Source organism: Amblyomma mixtum, chromosome 4 (assembly GCF_055824585.1).
Source record: "Amblyomma mixtum isolate Tamu chromosome 4, ASM5582458v1, whole genome shotgun sequence".
NCBI lineage: Eukaryota > Metazoa > Arthropoda > Arachnida > Ixodida > Ixodidae > Amblyomma > Amblyomma mixtum.
Window position 1 is genome coordinate 81,917,946 of NC_143015.1, and position 18,669 is coordinate 81,936,614.

Consider the following 18,669-nt stretch of genomic DNA (forward strand, 5'->3'; position numbering starts at 1 on the left):
TACACTGTGGACAACCACAGGAAATGCCGGAGCCATAGAAGAAACATTGCAGGCCGGTGCCGACCTGGTGGCTGCGCATGCTGCAACCGTCGGCCTGGTCTGCTCCCCTTACCAAACCAGAGTTACTCATTCTTCGACCACCTAGATGTAGGGCGGACCTGGACCCTCCGCCTCCAATAAATGTCACGCTGGACGGCGCCCCCACCCCATAAGTGGAAAAGGTCGGAATCCTAGGCATCCTACTCCGGAGAAACGGCAAGAACACCGCCACGATAACCAAACCCACAAACACCGTCCATCAGACCATGCGGCTCATACGACGAATTGCCAACCGACACAGAGGCATGAGAGAACATGACCTCCGTCGCCTAGTTCAAGCATTCGTCGTCAGCCGCATAATGTACTCTCTCCCATATCGCTTCCTCACGTTAGCAGAAGATGAGAAAATCAACGCCCTGATTCGCCAGGCGTGGACCACACTCCACCTCCCTCGACACACCCCCAACGAACGGCTCTTAGTCATGGGCATACATAACACATTATCCGAGCTTACAGAAGCTCACCGTACGGCACAACTTGAACGCCTCTCCTCCACCCCCACAGGCCGTAGCATCATTAAGAACCTAGTTCTTAACCCAACCAGCCCTCTCCGACCTGCGTACTTCACCACCGGGGCCACACAAAAGCTTCTAAGTTCTAACAGTGCATCCACTCTCAAAAAACATGCACCCAGTCCACCGCCCAGCTCGACGCCCAGCAAGAGCCCAGGCACTACACAAGCGGTATAACCAACACACGGAGGCTATCTACGTAGATGCCGCGGCATGCACCGCTCAGCCGGCCTTTGCCACTAGCGCAATCGGCCACAGTATTTCACCTCTAGCAGCTGTATCGGTCCTAACGTACACCTCCCTAGAAGCCGAAGAAGCTGCAATTGCCCTTGCGATCTCTTGCACCACTGCCACACTCGTATTTAGTGACTCAAAAACCACGATCAGAAACTTAGCCAAAGGGCGGACGCATGCCGTCACCCATGAAATTCTCAATTTCTCTTAGTCCCCCACTAGGCCCATTCAACTCATATGGGTCCCCGCGCACGCGGGCCATCCAGGCAACGAAGCCGCCCTTGACACCGCTCGAGCATACGTCAACCAAGCAGGGCAAGCCGCCGAGCCAGGAGCGCCCGTGACCGAACGATCACATGCCACGAGATTTCACTTCACGACAGGGAGCAACGACTCCACTATCTTCCGCCTCACAAATCACTCACTTAACTAGAGTAGGTGACCTTTCTCTCCCCTGTCCATTTAGCACTAATGCATCCAGGGTTGTTCTCGCCAGAGTGTACCCTATGTGGAGCCCCTAGAGCTGATTTCCATCACATACTCTACATATGCTCTCAGTTCGAGCCACCATCAGAGTGGCAACTCACTGACCTCGAGCGATGGGAGGTCGCGGTGTCCAGCTCCGACCCAGCTGTCTAAAAGCAGCTGGTGGGCTGGGCTTTGGAAGTCGCCGGACGTCACCGACTGCCGGCCGCTTCATGAGACCAAGAGCCAACCCAAGAATTGCCTAAGATATGGCTCAATATTTATTAAAGTATACCACCACCTCCTGGTGATGGTCAAACTGCAACACCCGATGGCCTTTGCGAAACATGGCGTAGTGGAGCTCCAAAAAGAAAATATCCTACTTATGAACTAACGATCGAGTACCACGCGGAAAAGAAAACCTACCCGCCCAAGCTCGTCACGACGGAGAGTTGCTTCGGCGCCTCGCTCAAGGGTAGCACGGACACACCTGGCGGCCGACGAGACGCGAAACGCTAAGGCCGGCAGTATTATTCAGGTTCGGTTTCGAAAGCGCTTATGACGAGCCCGATGATAAATACGTGCGTGTGCACAGAGGCCGAAGTATTGCGCCTCTCTTGACCACCTGCAGGTACAATGACTTCATTTGAAATTTGGTTTTTGAGGATAGGAAATGGCGCAGTATTGTGTCACATCTCTGTAGGCACCCGAACTAGGACCCTACCCGATCCGCGCCGTAAGGGAAGGGAGGTAGGTGTGAGTGAAAGAAGAAAGAGAGAAATAGGAGCCATTGTGGTGGGCTCCGGCATAATTTCGATCACTTGGGGATCATTAACGTGCACTAACATCGCACAGCACACGGGCGCCTTTTGCGTTCCGCCTCCATCGTAGCGCGGCCGCGCTCCAGCGCTACAGGCGCAAGAACCTCGCATTTCTCGCCGCGAAGAACTCGCGGACGTTGTTGGCTCGAGTTGAAGGTCACGAACGTAGCCGTCTCACGATGAATTTTCTCTTCGCTGCACCGTTGCCAGGGCCCGTTGCTATGTGTGACGTCACTGCAAGGAGCCGTCACGTGCTACCATTGGCGCGAAACGGCCACAAATCGCGCTCGCCACCGCCGGCTTGAAGGAGCGGCCGCCGCAGACGCGCGTCGCGCGGGACGGCAGCGCAAGCAGCGAAATTCGTGTAGCGGCCGCGTTGACTCGTTTATGCCGCCATCTTCTCGTCGCGACAACTACGCAGTGGCTACATGGTTTTCGCTGTTGGTGCTGACTAGTTCTGAAAACCTAATTACTGCCATCAGCAGTGCACAGCGTTTGCGACGCAACAGGTCATGGAGTCTGCTAGAGTTGCGAGGGTTCGGCAGGAGGGAAAGATGGCGGCGGCTGCGTAGGGAACGAAGTTCGTTGCCATGGCGTGGTGTGGAGTGCAGAACAATGACTGGTTGGAACTGTTGAGGACGGCGCGCTTCGGAATGCAAGCAAGGCTTGGAATTTTCGGGACGTGATGGCACTGTGGTCTGTTTGTTTCACTGTGGACCCACGGGACCTTGGGTGTGCAAGGTGAGTTGTTTTGTGTCCGTTACTCGGTGCAAGTGTTTGAGCCGGTGCAGCGCAGAGCAGGCGGTTGGCGCTACGCCTGTTCTGGAAAATCTGTTTTCACTTCATACCTTGCTCTTATGTTTCTAGTGCAATAATCTGGCGCTGTTGTGGTAGTTGCTGCAGTCTTTGGCTTTCTCGTGAAATAGCTGTTTTCGAATCCGTTTTGAACACGACCAACTGTCGAGGATTTGATGGCAGTGTGTTTTCGTTGCGGTGGAGGTGCGCGCGTCATAAAACGAACTCTGCGCTTGCACTTTTTGTCTTTTTTTTTTGTTTCGTTTCCTTGCTTCGTCGGTTTGGCGGTTCGCGCTACGATTTTCCCGGCAGCAATACGAGCGTCAGCTCTGCTGGCGGTTAACAATGATTTCGGTTTTCGGCGGCAACACCATCGCGATGGTTTTTCTTGCTTTGGTTTGAATGTCAACCCAGCGCAACTTTGAACCAGTTTATTGTGACCTTACGCGAATTATAATTGTTCTCGCTTTTTCTTTCATGATGCGAATTCGCAGTGCCGAGACGGAATATATGGTACTTACCTCGTCAAATAAAATAGTGCGGGGCTTGGGTTCTTAAAGGCTTAACAAAGCGACGGTTGGCGATGCGCCTCCGTTTTGAAAACATTTTTTCGTTGTGCTGCAATTGTCTATACCTCGCGTTTGCTTCGACGGATTCAAAGGTGCGCGTGGTATTCGCGCGGTGACTGTCTTTCATATAGTTTTTGTACCGCCGCGGTGGCTCAGTGGTTATGGTGCTCGGCTGCTGACCCGAAAGACGCGGGTTCGATCCCGGCCGCGGCGGCTGAATTTCTTTGGAGGAGAAATTCTAGAGGCCCGTGTACTGTGCGATGTCAGTGCACGTTAAAGAACCCCAGGTGGTCGAAATTTCCGGAGCCCTCCACTACGGCGTCTCTCATAGCCTTAGTCGTTTTGGGACGTTAAACCCCATAAACCAAACCAACCTTTCATATAGTTTACCGCCATAAGTTTCGACTGCATTACTTCCTTGCGACTATGAACTCGAAGCGCTGGCACTTGTAACCGTTTTTTTTTTTAATGCGTTGTTCGGTGGTCTGGTAGAGGTTTGCTTTACCACTGTGGCCCAAATTCATTCGTCGTCTTGGTTCATTTTTCCGTTTGCGTTTATGACGCCACTATGATCGTCTCCGTTTCTGTGGTTTTCATTGAAGCGGTATGCCGTGTGCACATGCGGGCATTTGCTTTCGTGTTGTGGAGGTTCTATAGGGCGCTGAAGCGGGCTGCATTGGTTAGTTGGACATATGTTTAAAGTGAAAGTGCGCGGACAGCGCTTTTTTGTCTCGTGTCTGGTGTATATCAATAGAGTTATAGCATAGCGTGATCCGCGATGTGCTACCGTGATCGACTTCCGCGAGGTGCCACCAAGGGAGTGACACTCTCATAGATGGTTGGTTGGTTGCGATTGAGAGAAGGATGAAAAGGAAAGTGCACGGGCCTGCCGACTGGCTCGAGCCGAGCCACCACCGCTGCCACGTGCAGGTAGAGGAGAGTTAAAAAGATGAACACTCAGAGGCACTTTGGCTGCCTAAAGTGCGTATAGGCGAAAGCGCTTCCCACACCACTTTGCGTATGTGACACTGGTGACGTTACCACTGGATGACGTCACACATTATTGATGACGAAGTAATGACAAATTACTAATTAGTGACTAATTACTGATTAATGGATATATACTAATTAACTGCTAATTAATGACACTTAAGGAGTGGAACGCGACAGCGTGTTGTAGCGCTGCCAGGCAGTCCGCGGAACGCCTCCACCCGTCCGGCAAGATGCCTTGCCCTTTGAACGCGACGCTTTTTGAGGAATGGAAATGGCGCAGTAATTCTGTCATCTCGGTGGACACCCGAACCGCACCGTACAGGAAGGGAGGAAGTGGGAGTGAAAGAAGAAAGTGAAGGAGGGGTCGTAATGAAACTGAAAATTGTATTTGAGGAAAGGAATTTACGCAGTAACTGCCTCGCATATCTCGGTGGATGATGACGAAAATATTTTAATGAAATTGTTTAGGAGGTTGTAGCGGCGGGTGGAGCTCTCAGTCCGGAGCCCCATTGGCGTAGGCTGCTGTCCGCGCTCTTTCGATGAGTTCTTTTTGACTCGTTTCGTCCGAGCTGGTCAGAGCTGCCTCCCACCCCTCCTGCGTTGGCTGCTTATTGACAGTGACCGCCTGATTTCGTTGGCAGGCCCATACCATATGGTACAGGTCCGCCTACTCCCCGCAGAATTTGCAGTGTAGTCAAATGACTCCGGGTCTATTGCGTGTAGTCCTCACGGGTTGTCGTAAGTGTTGGTCTGTAGCTTTCGGAGGTGTAGTTCCTTCCCTTTGTCCAGTGTCTTAGCCGTCGGAGGGTATACCCGACGGGATGATAATATTAAGTGCTGAAGTATGTCGGTGTAAGTTAGTAGTGGGGTAGGAGGTTCCACGGCATCCGCAATGGGTGCCCGGGGGAGAAATGCTCGGGCTGAGGCATGTGCGCTCTCGTTCCCTGGGATGCCCTGGTGACCTGGTACCCGGCCATATTAAGTGTTTGTGTGTGGGTTGGTAGCCACGGCTGTAGCTATCTTGCAGGGTTTTAGCTGCTAGTGGTGCGATCCTGCCCCTGAGGTAATTGCGATACGCTGTCTGTGAATCTGTAAGAATGTTGGTTGGTTGGTTTGTTTATGGGGTTTAACGTCCCGAAGCGACTAAGGCTATGAGAGACGCCGTAGTGGAGGGCTCCGGAAATTTCGACCGCCTGGGGTTCTTTAACGTGCACTGATATCGCACAGGACACGGGCCTCTAGAATTTCTCCTACAAAGAAATTCAACCGCCGCGGCCGGGATCGAACCCGCGTCTTTTGGGTCAGCAGCCGAGCACCATAACCACTGAGCCACCGCATTCCGATCTAGTGTGTGTTGCAGCTAAAGCAATCGCCACTTCTTCCGCAGCCAGTACTAGTCCGTCATATGTTTTATTTTGCTGCACTACCGCGACGGCAGCCATTCCCTGCTCGGGACCCGCAGCATCGACATCGAGCACGCCCTCGCGCCCGCCGGAGTGCACACCCGTGAAAATTCAGGGGGCACTTTGGCTCTCTAAAGTGTTGCAAAGGGAAAGCGTTTCCTGGCGCACTGTTCGTTTCATTTACTTTTCTATTTTTCATATTTTGTCGTTTCATTTACTTTTTTATTTTTCATATTTTGTTTTATTTTGGCTCCTTTTCTTATTTTTATTGTTATTTTTATTTTCGTATCTTGTTTTTATTTCGTTTTTATTTTTGTTTATTTTCTTTTTATTTCTCCTTTCCTTGACTTTATTCCTTTTATTTTACTTATGAAACCCATGCATTCACTAGATGCGCCTTTATTCATGCTCGAACCTTGAGCCTTCGTGGCGGAGTGGTAGCGTCTCCGCTTCAAATGCCAAAGCCCCTGGTGCAATCCCCACCCTCGGCGCAGTTTCTTTTTAAGCAGTGACGCCGAAAGGCGACGCGTCTGTCGACACTTCTGCCGACACGGCTGCCGACGCGTCTGCTAACGACAGTATGAGGCATTAAAGGCTTTCGCCTTACAAGATCAGAGAAAAGAGACACAAAGAAAAGAATAGACGCGCGTCGCAGCAACAACCGCGTCCGCCGAAGCGGACGCTAGCTGAAAAAAAGATGCCCAGGCTTAGCTTGGTCATAGTCCTTCAATGCTTTTTTGAAAAAAGCATTGAAGGACTATGGCTTGGTTAAGCCAAGAATGCGTTGCATATTGCGCGGTCTTTTTGCGCGAGGTATTGCTTGGCGGCACTCGATTTTCTCAGCAGCTTTTCCTCCGTGACGTATGGATGGATGGATGAATGAATAGGAGCGCCCCCTTTGAAACGGGGCGGTGGCAACCGCCACCATGCTCAGCCGTCCTTTTTTGTTTTTCTCTTGTTTTTTTCCTTTCTTTGTTCTGTTCTTTTTTTCATGTGGTTTTTGACGTCACTTCACGTGACGTGACGTCACGTGGTTTGGTGGCTGCCCGGCCGCGCCCAAGGGCTGAACTGAGTGCAATATGCTATGCATAAAAACAGATAAGCGGCCTTATCTTTCAACACTCTTCTATCTGCACGTGGCAGCGGTGGTGGCTCGGCTTGAGCCAGTCGGCAGGCCCGTGCACTTTCCTTTTCATCCTTCTCTCAGTCGCAAAAAAAAAAATTAACAGATAAGCGGCCGTAGCCTCACCCGCCGCGCCGCGGTGGCTCAGTGGTAAGGCGCTCGTCTACCGAGCCGGAGTGCCCGGGTTCGAACCCTACCGCGGCGGCCGCGTTTCGATGGAGGCGAAACGCAAAAGGCGCCCGTGTGCTGTGCGATGTCAGTGCAGGTTAAAGATCCTCAGGTGGTCGAAATTATTCTCCACTATGGTAGAACTACAGCACCTCTTTCTCTTTCACTCCCACCTTCCTCCCTTCCCTTGCGGCGCAGTTCAGGTGTCCGCCGAGATATGAGAGGCAGATACTGCGCCATTTCCTTTCCTCAAAAACCAATTTTACGGTAGCCTCCACACTCATAGAGCCAATGGGGACGTTTTTTTTTTCGAAGGCGATGGTGGCGGCACCTGGGAGAGGCGGTAAACTCATGGATTGCTCAAAACTCCCCGAACCAAGCCAACGAGTCAATCCAGAAATCCAATATGGCGGCGCGCGTTCAGGCGGCTGGTTGCGGCGGGTTGCTCACGCGTTCCTGGTGCTGGCGGCCGCTAGCTCGATCCAAGCTTTGTAAATACTGGTGATTAACTGCTCCCGCGCTGCATTCACGCTTGATTTCCTAAGTACTTACAGAATCTGCTCACTCGCTTTTGTATTTCGATGTGTCTGTTGATCTAGCATGGTGGCGAGCGGCGCAACAGCTTAGCAGCTGCTTAAGCCGCTTGCTCGAGAATGAAAAGCGTAAATGGTTTTGTACAAAGAACAATTTATTGAAAGAACATCAGCAGTCACAATCGATGTTCAAAAAGTGATTTCAGGCATCAGTGGCATTGCAATATCAGTGACAGGCATCCTAAAAATCAAAATTAAAAAAAAAACGCCAATATGTAAACCTAGAAGTCATGAGTGCACAAAGAATATATAGAGGATAAAAAAAAGGTATCAAGGTAGATACAGTATACATAATCAAACGCTACATGAATGTGTGTACAGGAGTTTGTAGAGATTCAGGTAAATAGCAGGGAAGTAAAACATCTGTCATGTATTGAAATTCATCAGTCTGTGGCTATGAATAAACACACGCAGAGAAAGGCAGCGAAAATTTTCAACCTTTGACTCGTGCAGAAGAAATCACAGTGCATTGGGCTGGGGTCAACATAATGTGCTGCAGTGCTAGTGCTTAGTATGAAGACTAAGCTCACTGTGTGACTCGGCTATCATTAGGCAAGTTTAGCTAACTTTTGTACGTGAGTTACTGGCTGGCATGCTGTATGGCATACATAGTTCATCTGCCATTCCCTATTTTGGTTGCTTGTTTTTTGTTGGTGCCAAGGGTAGGAAGTTGCAACCAAGGCAGGTCGAGAGTCGTGCGCAGAGAAGACTGAAAATCTACAAAACAATTGTGGCCATAGCTGGAGAGGTCATTAATTCAGTTTGCCGTGACGGTTACGGTAACCGAAAGTATGCGTGCATGTAAATGGGTCGTTAGAGGAATGAAAACAACGCACAGAGTGTATAACAAACTGGCAATTCTTCTCTGTGTTGCAATATATTGCACCCACCACAGTGTCAAGTTAATATATTACTGAGTGGTAAATTGCAAGCGGTCCGTGTACTGTACAGTATCAGCACACATTTAGGGACGCCATATAGTTCAGTATATTCTGCTGGCCACTGCTACTGCGTCCCCATAGCCCATGTATTGCTTCAGGAAGTGAAACCTCAAATGTTTCAACTTCCTGAAAGAAAAAAGAAAAAAATACACAGCAACTGTGAATAGCAGTGCAGCATAGTTCGAGCACGCTTCTATTGGACATCAGCGCATATGTCAGCCAATTTGCATCTTATGCGTACACCCCTCTTAATTGTTACAGAGCCGAGCACCTGAGCCAGTCTGTTTTTGCTGCCTGTGGGTTCTAGCCAACCGAGTGCAAGCCATGACCGGGGGTCGCCAAATAATATGCCACAAACCCATCGGGTCTGCAGAGCACCTTTGGGTTTTGTGGGCACCTGTGTCTACCGTATGCCTCGACATCATGTATGATGTTTTCCACAATTTTAGTTTTGCACAAATCATGATGCAACTGTTCATAGGGACTATTTTTAGCATACAGCCAGTCATTATTAACTGATTTCTGGCATTCCTTGGGGCTCTGTGACTCCGTGCTTGTCGCACAGGAAGATAAAGAAGTTGAAACACACGGGTTTTCTGCAGCACCTAGTGTGAGCTGTTGCCATTCGGCGTTATTGAGTAAATTGCAAACCGCTGGTGATAGCAATGTTCAAACTAACAAGGCACGCAACCCCTCCAGAAAGCAAACTTGTACTTTCTAAAGGAAGTAAAGCAGCAGGAGCAAAAGCAGTCGACATAGTACATGGGCAATCAGAGCTGGACTGTGGATAAGCAGGCACATAAACACTTATATACATTAAAAAAAGTAAAAAAGAAGTTCAAGAGAGGGCACATGTGCAGTAGGCAACATTAAATAACCTGGTGCTTGGCTGCTGACCCGAAAGACGCGGGTTCAGTCCTGGCCGCGGCAGTCTAATTTCGATGAAGGCGAACTGCTAGAGGCGTGTGTAGTATGCGATGTCAGTGCACGTTATAGAACCCCAGGTGGTCGAAATTTCCGGAGCCCTTCACTACGGCGTCTCTCATAGCCTGAGTCGCTTTGGGACGTTGAACCCCAATAAACGATACCAAACCAAATAGAATAATCCTAACCTAACTCAATGCACCATTAAGTTAGACAGCTAATTTACGCTTTTTTCTGGCAGGAGCATTCTGTTTTGTTTTTGTTATTGTGTTTGTGTTTACGAATGAAAGGTGCCAATGTAGCCTTGTGTAGCAGAATAATTTAAGAAATTTCATTCTGCAGCCTAGTGAACAGAAAATGGTTTCCTGGCTTGTCATCCTTTCAACAAGGGTCCTGCACACTTTCGTTAAATGGGCACAGTACAAGATCTCCTTTCTGAAGGCCGAATCCAATTCCTTTATATAATTTAGACATTCCTCAGATGTTGTGGTAATTGACCTGAAAAGGTGCTCAGGAACACCATTCTCCTTGAGTGGTGCAATGAACTGGTGATGCCCATGGAGAGAGCCACCGTATGCTGCAAGGAGTGTCTCTCACATGTGCAATCTGTAGTGCTCTGGCCAAGAAAGCTCTTCACAAGAGTGCCAGTCACACGGTATACAACATTTTCATATACTATGTCAGAGGCATCTTGGGAAGACGCTGGCACGTCAGGTGAGTCAGCCTTGCTGCCTGCTGTGGCTTGTGGTTGGAGTGCTGCTTGATGACAGTAATGCAGGAACACTCCCCAAATTTGTGAGGAACGCATTTGTTGTCACTTCACAGTTTCCTTGAGATAGTTCGAAGAGTTTGCCAATCCAAATATGCTTTAGAGCAGCCACGAATTGGTACACATTAGGTGTCTCATTGCAGCCGTGTTTTTGACGAACTGTTGCAAAAAAATTTTCCAAGGGATCTTGGTGGAATCGGCGAGTGAAAAGATCAGTGAAATCGAGATCTTCTTTTAAATCTGTCCACAGCAGAAGCAAGGCTTTGATTGTGATCTGCCAACCTTTGATGGTGTGCGGTTGCTTGTCCAGAGGACTACCAAAATGCCTCTGGGCGATCCAATCTATGCACGACTCAAGAAAGACGATAATCCGAGCCCTCAGCCATTGCGTACTGCAACTTGTCGTCCTGCTTTTTCTGGGCCAAACTATTCAGGCAGTCAAAAAGCTTATCCATCCTTTCCGTAAACTCTGCTGTAAATTTGGCACCTACAGGAAGCTCCTGAATGGCGATGAGAATGAGGAGTGCCACAGACACAGATTCGCTGAACACTTGTGTGGCATACTTAACTCTCATGTCAGTAAAGGGCATCCTGTAGATGTGTTGTTCTTTTTAGTTTCTTTTGCCAATCTGCTTTTGAGATGTTCAGTTGGTGTGTTAGAGGCTTGATCTATATGCTACGTGTTTTTTGGTAAAGGGTTTGGATGTATGGCCTCAGAGCCAGTTGTGAGCTTATGTGTTCGCAAATTATTCCTTGTGCATTTGATTAAGTGTGGGGTTTCAAACATGAAGTACATTTTGCGGTTGTTGACAGTGAAATATGGCTCACAGATAGAATGGATGAGCATTTTTGACAGGCTGACATTGTTCGACCCTTGATCACAGATGACCGCTTTCACCAGAAGACCTTTTCTTTCAAGCTGCTGAATTAAATCTAATAGCAGCTTGCGCATTGCTAGGGCAGAAGTTGCATTGTGGGACGCTGCAAAAGGCTACCGGCTGCATCCAACTTCTTTATATGCCAGACACCGCCACAACAAGCGCTGTGTTTGCCACACGAGAAGTCCTGGTACTCCCATCATCTTTGAAGCCAATTACAATGTCTTTGGATTGATCATAAATCAAATTTTTTTTTCAAGGATATTTCATGGAATAAAAGACAGCATGATTTGTCTTGTAGTGGCCAATCTTCTGTAATTGATTCTATTGCATCCATGGCACCTGGAATGATACCAGGTGTCATTGGGATGTCTGCCAGCCAGTGCCTCAGTGTCCTCACATGTGGCAAATGCAGCATTTCTTTGAGGAATTGATAAGCTTTTGGAGAATGAAAGAACAAATTGAGAGCGAATTGCTTCATTTGTGTTGACCAATGCTTTTTGGATTTTGGAAAATGAATAAAGCCTGATTTGAGCTTTCACCAGTTCAAAAAGGTCTTGTGGCAAATGCGGTTCAAGCTTCTTCAAAGCCTCCTGCTGCATTACTCGGCTTGAGTGGTGCCTTTTTCTGATCCTGCCCAGTGCTTTTCGGTACCTATCGCTTCGATAATGCAATTTCTCGAAGTGCCTTTTCGTGTGAGGGCTCTACGCAGGTGTTCGTTTTTTAAGTGTGCGTTTCGGTGTTTCTGGCGCTGGCATCACCACTGGCCATGCAGCGCTGTCCTCTATGGCACTACTGAGGCCACTAGGACCAGCTTCAGCTGAAAAAAATATAAAAGAAAGCAAAGAAATATTCTTGTCAGCTTCTTAGAGAAACCTATATCCCACACAAAATCACGATTAGGGTGCAGTCACGGATACGAATTGCCCACCACACAGTGCCATGTCGTTTTTTGTGCGAAATGATGAATGCAGTCGTGCCCCATTATTATGACCTCTGGTATAGACAGCTTTACTGGTGACCAAACTTTTTCAATGAACTTACGCGTCGCTTTATGGAAACTCACTGCACAGACAGCAGACAGATTAAAATGCACGGAGCCCATTGGTATCCATGTTTTTTTTTTTATTTAGATATACTGCAGGCCAATGCTTTGGCTCAGGCAGGATGGGCATACAAATGTAGAATACAACAAGAAGAACATATACGATGCGAGAAAGAACACATGGGAAACAACACATTTCTTAAAAGAACAACTATAGGATAAAACTAATGTTGGGTAATAAATGGCAACAACACATCTCATGTATGATAAGAACGCGAAATACATGACAAATGACTCTTTTGGAAGGAAAACAGGATATGTTAAGTATGCAAAATATGGCTTTCTGGTCCTTTCACAAAATCTTTGCTCTTAAAAATGTTGCGTGGTAAAGAATTCCATTCAGTGATCGTGCGGGGGAAAGAACTATATTTAAATCTGTTAGTGCGAGCGAAGATTGTCCCTTTAATGTGGACAGCAATGAGAACGAAGTCCTGAATTCCTCTACCTGTTGTTCTACCACTTATAATTTGAGTGCAGAAACCCGGCGGAAGGCAGCGAATGAGCACATGTCGTCGTAATGGCCTTTCTATGTGTCCATGGTTTCATGCTTTACAATGGCTAGGTGCCCGGTCAACACGCCTTACCATTTGCTGCATTGCACGAGTGACTGTGAAAACGAAATTCTGTATGCTGCATTGAAAACCACATTCAGCTGCTCTCGGGCGAGTGAGCACAGAGTCCTTGGTATCTGAACAGTTGTAGTAGCAGATACTCCAGCTACGCCAAGAAGCACTATCATGTGCCTCAAACACTACCTACTATGCCATCAAAACATGCTTCAACATATACCACACGATTTTCGGGATAATAAAGACAATAATGCTCCTCGGGCTGCTAAGATTGCCCAGTACTCATTCCTTGGTCCGCTACTATGCACAGAAGCAGTCTGCTATCGTTAAATGTTTTTTCTGTAAAGATATTTCCTTTTGTTTTTCTTCATGATTCGTTTTTATGAGAGGTGCACTTTATGGAAACCTTTCTACGAAACCAAAGTGTCTATTAACGAGGCATGGCTTATACTGTCCTTGAGACAGAAATGACCATTCGTAGGGGAATTTTATCCTGTAATGGTCTGAGAATTTTCCTGTCAAAGGACCACAAATTCCCAACCACAGAAAATACAGTTGGCAAAAAAGAACTCGAACACAGGACATGCAAAATTGAATGAAATAAGGAAGAAACTAACAGCCCTTACAAAGTAATGGCTTTCCTATTAGCAGTTGTCTGAGGGAGGTTTCGAGGATACATAAGCAATATTTACAGAAATGCGACCATGGCGCATTATATTTCCGCGTGTATCTTGTTCAGCTGTTACGCCATCATTTACATGCACCACATCAAATCTAGTGGCGCCATGTCCAGTGCAGGCTGCGGAGGAGCACCCGCCTTCTACGCCGGCTGCTTTTATCTTCCGTTGGGAAGTGCTCCATCCAGTGCAGGTGTTGGGAGGCAATCCAACTGGCTACACGTCACCTGTTTCCATTCACTGCTGCACTCTGCTTTCCCTTCTTGATCTATCCTCGTATGGCTGGGTATAGGTGAGTGCTAGCAAACCTTATTCCTAACGCTTGAAACGAGAACGTGGTGTTAGCTGAAGCTATCATTTATCCTTCTATTAGTACACTGAAATTTTCATTGTGTAGTTGTAGTTGGGTTCACAGTTTTTGTGAATTTCTATGTGTTCTTTCTTTTTGAGTGACTGCTTTTGGGTGGAATAGACTATATTTGATATATGTTCATCATACTTATTGTTGTACATTATTGATTTTAAGTGTCTCTCCTGATGGATTCTGTATTTGTCTGATGGTTTCTGCACAGGGTTTTGCCGAAATAGTTTTTATTTTGTTTAAATATTGGCACGAGTGTTGTGCACAATTTCAAACATCATGTTAAATTGTTTTTTCGTTTAAAGTGCTTTTTTCGTGTTTCTATCAACTTTTTTATGGGGTCAGGGGACCCAGCCAGGTACAGGTTTTGTACCTTTTGTTCCCGGCCCTTAGTTTTCTGTACTCAGAACTAAAAGGTCAATTAACTCAAACTCAAAATGCAGGGGACACATACACAGGACGAAGCACTGATATGTTCGTCCCTCTGTATTTTTGCTGCTGCTTCCTAATACCCTCAAGAATGTATTTCCAACTAGCCCCAGTAGTAGCTCTTTCGCTTAACGCGATATGTGTGCTATCCTGATGCATTTCCCTCGTACAGTACACCAGAAAGGTGAGACAAGTCGCATTCATGTAAACACTGCTATGATACAGTTGGCATCACGAGTGCTCTATACATGTTGTTCTATCAGTAAATTAAGAACTTTGAGAACAAAGCCGCTAAATGTAGGCTTGTAACTGCATGTTTTGTTTTGACAACATTACACAGCTTGGATATTTACCCAACTGTGCCTGAAAAATGTGTACATTTTCATGGAATACTTGAGTTAGGCAAATGGAAAAATCTTAAATATAAACATAATTTTTTGCGGTCAAACACAACTTACCCACTATTATGGGCCCGTCGATGCCCACTATGAAACTATCAAGGTTACTGGTCCATAGTTTTCAATGTAGATGGGAGGTTGTATTTTGCAATAAATTCTCATGTTTTCTTGGAGAACCTATCATTATCAGTTGATTCCCGTGGTGCTGGTGTGGGCACTCTGATGGTCGCGGTTTGGATAACACCTGTCAAAGAAAGGAAAACTCAGTGACCACAAACGCTTAAAACCAGGTATTTTACTGCTCAGGTTCACTTTCTTAGGCTAGATTTGAAGCATACATCTGAATGATGAGCAACAAGCTAGTGAAGCAAGTTTCACGATGTCTGCCTGAGAAGGGTATTCAATGTGTTCATTGACCTGAACAAAAAAGTGACATGTATATAAAATGCTCTACAGAAAACAGAGATGTCCACCAGGTAAACAATGCCCTCAAACAGTCTCACAGAAAAAGATGTGAACTACTACTTGGTAAGCATAAAGTTGTTTCTTCTCTTTCAAATGAATTTCTGTCGTTCGAAGTGGTAGTATAGCACGATATGTGACGCAGCTAATTATTGAACACCCGCGACGTTACTGCGCACTGATACAACTGCATAGTGTTAAGCTATGTGCAATGCTGTAGCAATAGTGTTGCAGTTAACTTTTCAATTTTCGTAGATTATCACTGCTGTAACAATTCACTATACCCACCTTCGTCGCCAGGGAGGGGAGGAGTGCTAGTCTCAGCAGCAGTAAACTGCGGGGAACCGGTGGTGTGCTGGTAGCCTGCAATTAAAGCACTACTTAGTTGCTCCCAATTTAAACACATCAATTAGTAAAGTATGCGCGTATTTTGCTGTGTGAAGACATAGCTCTCAATACCTTACGTGAGGATTGCGCGTTACAAATCTTCACTAGGAAGTAATGCTGCATTACAGCATTAGCCTCAACCAGATTGAAATTTCTTCACCTCAAGCATTAATGTAAAACAGATCTCCACTTAGTGCACTTACCTGTGCCATGGACGGCAGATCTGCACCAACGATTGTCCCTGACGCACACATTGGTGGTATAGGACAGTAGTCTGAAATAGAGGTAACAAAGTTACTTCCAAGGAAGACAAACTAGTGTAGTGAATGCATAGGGATGCTTTCCTATGTAAGAAAGCAGGAAGGCTTACCATGGCCAAGCAAGATTTCCATTGGTGCAGCAGTGGACTGCGATGCTACAGTGGAACCAATACCTGTGTGAAAAAAAAAAAAAAGATAACCAGTCAAGCTCTGCATAGGAGCAGCTTCTGGTGAATACACGTCTAGCAGTGGTGTTCTATTCGCAACGGTTTATCTTCCTCTGAATTTGTCTGATCCTAAATTGGGCTTAACGTGGTTTTGCAAGTTTGTAAGAAGTTCAATTATAAAGGAACATTTTGCCAGATGAATATATCGCGACATACAAAATAGCGCTACAGCACACAGGGGCAAGAAAGAAAACACAGAAGCGTTAAACAGTTCATTGGAAACCACCAGGCCGTAAATGCATGGTGTGCATTGCAGAAAATGCAAATCCAAGCGCAAACCTTTTTTTGAAGCATGCAGTATCACCACTATTAATGCTTGCAAACTTACTCGCGAAATCATTCAGGTAAACATTAAATAGGCTAAGTGACATGTGCATCGCTAAACAACCTGGCGGCCTATATCTCAGAGAATTAGTTTGTCGAAGAAACCACTAAAATGTTCACCTCCAATGCCTGCGCAATATGTGGCCACTTAAGGTATATTTACCACCTTGTGGTTCACAATTAACTGCTCGCAGTTAGTGCTTGTGTGTTTCTTCATACTTGACTCTGGGTGCTGTTATGCTATTTTGTATGTTGTGCTACCAGCAAGCCCAAACTGCCACATTATTTAAATTTACCACAACTATCGCAGTGAATTCCTGCAGTTTGCCCTTGATTCATTCTAATGAACAGCAAATAATAATGACAAGAATATAAACACAGAGCTGCAAGAATAGCTTTCCAAACTGCTGTAGGGGTGCATTGTCCAGCACCTAACTATCACTATAGTTTAGCGAAATTTAAGCTGCAGCATGGTACAGTCATTGCCAAAAGTAACCAGGCTGCATGGTTTGCTTCTCATTCGTACACTAGACCCCTCACGTTTTCTCTATAGATCAAAAAGTTCTTTGAAGGTGAGCACAAGGGTTCTCCTTACCATACAAATATTTAGATCACAAGGGCTGGCATAATAGCTTTCATATATGGATGAGAAGCAAACCGTGCAGCCTGGTTACATTTGACAAAGACTGTAAATCACTGCAGACTGATGTTACTGAAGCAGTGGTGACAGGACATTGAAGTAGGAAAGTTTTGTGCACGGCAAGTTATGCTTGCAGTTGCCCTCTATGAATGGCGCCGCTTTCCTTTTGTCTTGGATTTACAGGATGAATTTTTCTGAAAGTGCCTCACCTTGTGCCGCACCTTCCTGATAGCAATCTACAATAAAAAGAGACATAAGATATATTGGAGGATCAAGCTTGAGAATTTACTGGGAGAGGAATTTTGCTTATGCGGGTAGATCAAGCCTCCCAGGCGAGGCTCTTGCACCTTCACGGAAGGGACTGCTCCACGCGTCAACCTTGTGCGGGCATCACTAGTGAAGCAATCCTTCTTGAAGTGTTTTGAGGAGAGCCTGTAGGTCTTGTGGACGTTTTCCTTCGGACTGTGAAGCATTTCTGGTTTGTTGGCATATTTCTGCCAAGTTGAAAATCTGAAAAAAAACAGCAATCCTTCTTGAAGTGTTTTGAGCAGAGCCTGTAGGTCTTGTGGACGTTTTACTTCAGACTGTGAAGCAGTTCTGGCCTATTGGCATATTTCTGCCAAGTTGAAAATCTGAAAAAACAGCAATCCTTCTTGAAGTGTTTTGAGCAGAGCCTGTAGGTCTTGTGGACGTTTTACTTCAGACTGTGAAGCAGTTCTGGCCTATTGGCATATTTCTGCCAAGTTGAAAATCTGAAAAAACAGCAATCCTTCTTGAAGTGTTTTGAGCAGAGCCTGTAGGTCTTGTGGACGTTTTACTTCAGACTGTGAAGCAGTTCTGGCCTATTGGCATATTTCTGCCAAGTTGAAAATCTGAAAAAACAGCAATCCTTCTTGAAGTGTTTTGAGCAGAGCCTGTAGGTCTTGTGGACGTTTTACTTCAGACTGTGAAGCAGTTCTGGCCTATTGGCATATTTCTGCCAAGTTGAAAATCTGAAAAAACAGCAATCCTTCTTGAAGTGTTTTGAGCAGAGCCTGTAGGTCTTGTGGACGTTTTACTTCAGACTGTGAAGCATTTCTGGCCTGTTGGCATATTTCTGCCAAGTTGAAAATCTGAAAAAACAGCAATCCTTCTTGAAGTGTTTTGAGCAGAGCCTGTAGGTCTTGTGGACGTTTTACTTCAGACTGTGAAGCAGTTCTGGCCTGTTGGCATATTTCTGCCAAGTTGAAAATCTGAAAAAAAACAGCAATCCTTCTTGAAGTGTTTTGAGCAGAGCCTGTAGGTCTTGTGGACGTTTTACTTCAGACTGTGAAGCATTTCTGGCCTGTTGGCATATTTCTGCCAAGTTGAAAATCTGAAAAAACAGCAATCCTTCTTGAAGTGTTTTGAGCAGAGCCTGTAGGTCTTGTGGACGTTTTACTTCAGACTGTGAAGCATTTCTGGCCTGTTGGCATATTTCTGCCAAGTTGAAAATCTGAAAAAAAACAGCAATCCTTCTTGAAGTGTTTTGAGCAGAGCCTGTAGGTCTTGTGGACGTTTTACT

At 46.4% G+C, this 18,669-nt stretch overlaps 1 long non-coding RNA gene across 3 annotated transcripts in view; it reads left to right on the plus strand.

Annotated features, from left to right (window-relative positions):
* Positions 1 to 2,415: 2,415 nt before the first annotated feature.
* The window catches only part of LOC149347192 (uncharacterized), a 31,798-nt gene continuing 15,544 nt past the window's right edge, over positions 2,416 to 18,669 (plus strand). Inside the window, exons 1-4 of one of the 3 annotated variants that reach the window (XR_016292508.1) lie at positions 2,416 to 2,872; positions 8,978 to 9,141; positions 13,760 to 13,930; positions 14,443 to 15,354. This is a non-coding gene — a long non-coding RNA (uncharacterized LOC149347192). The remainder of the gene's footprint in view (positions 2,873 to 8,977; positions 9,142 to 13,759; positions 13,931 to 14,442; positions 15,355 to 18,669) is intronic. The other 2 variants (XR_016292507.1, XR_016292509.1) reach the window with 2 other exon arrangements.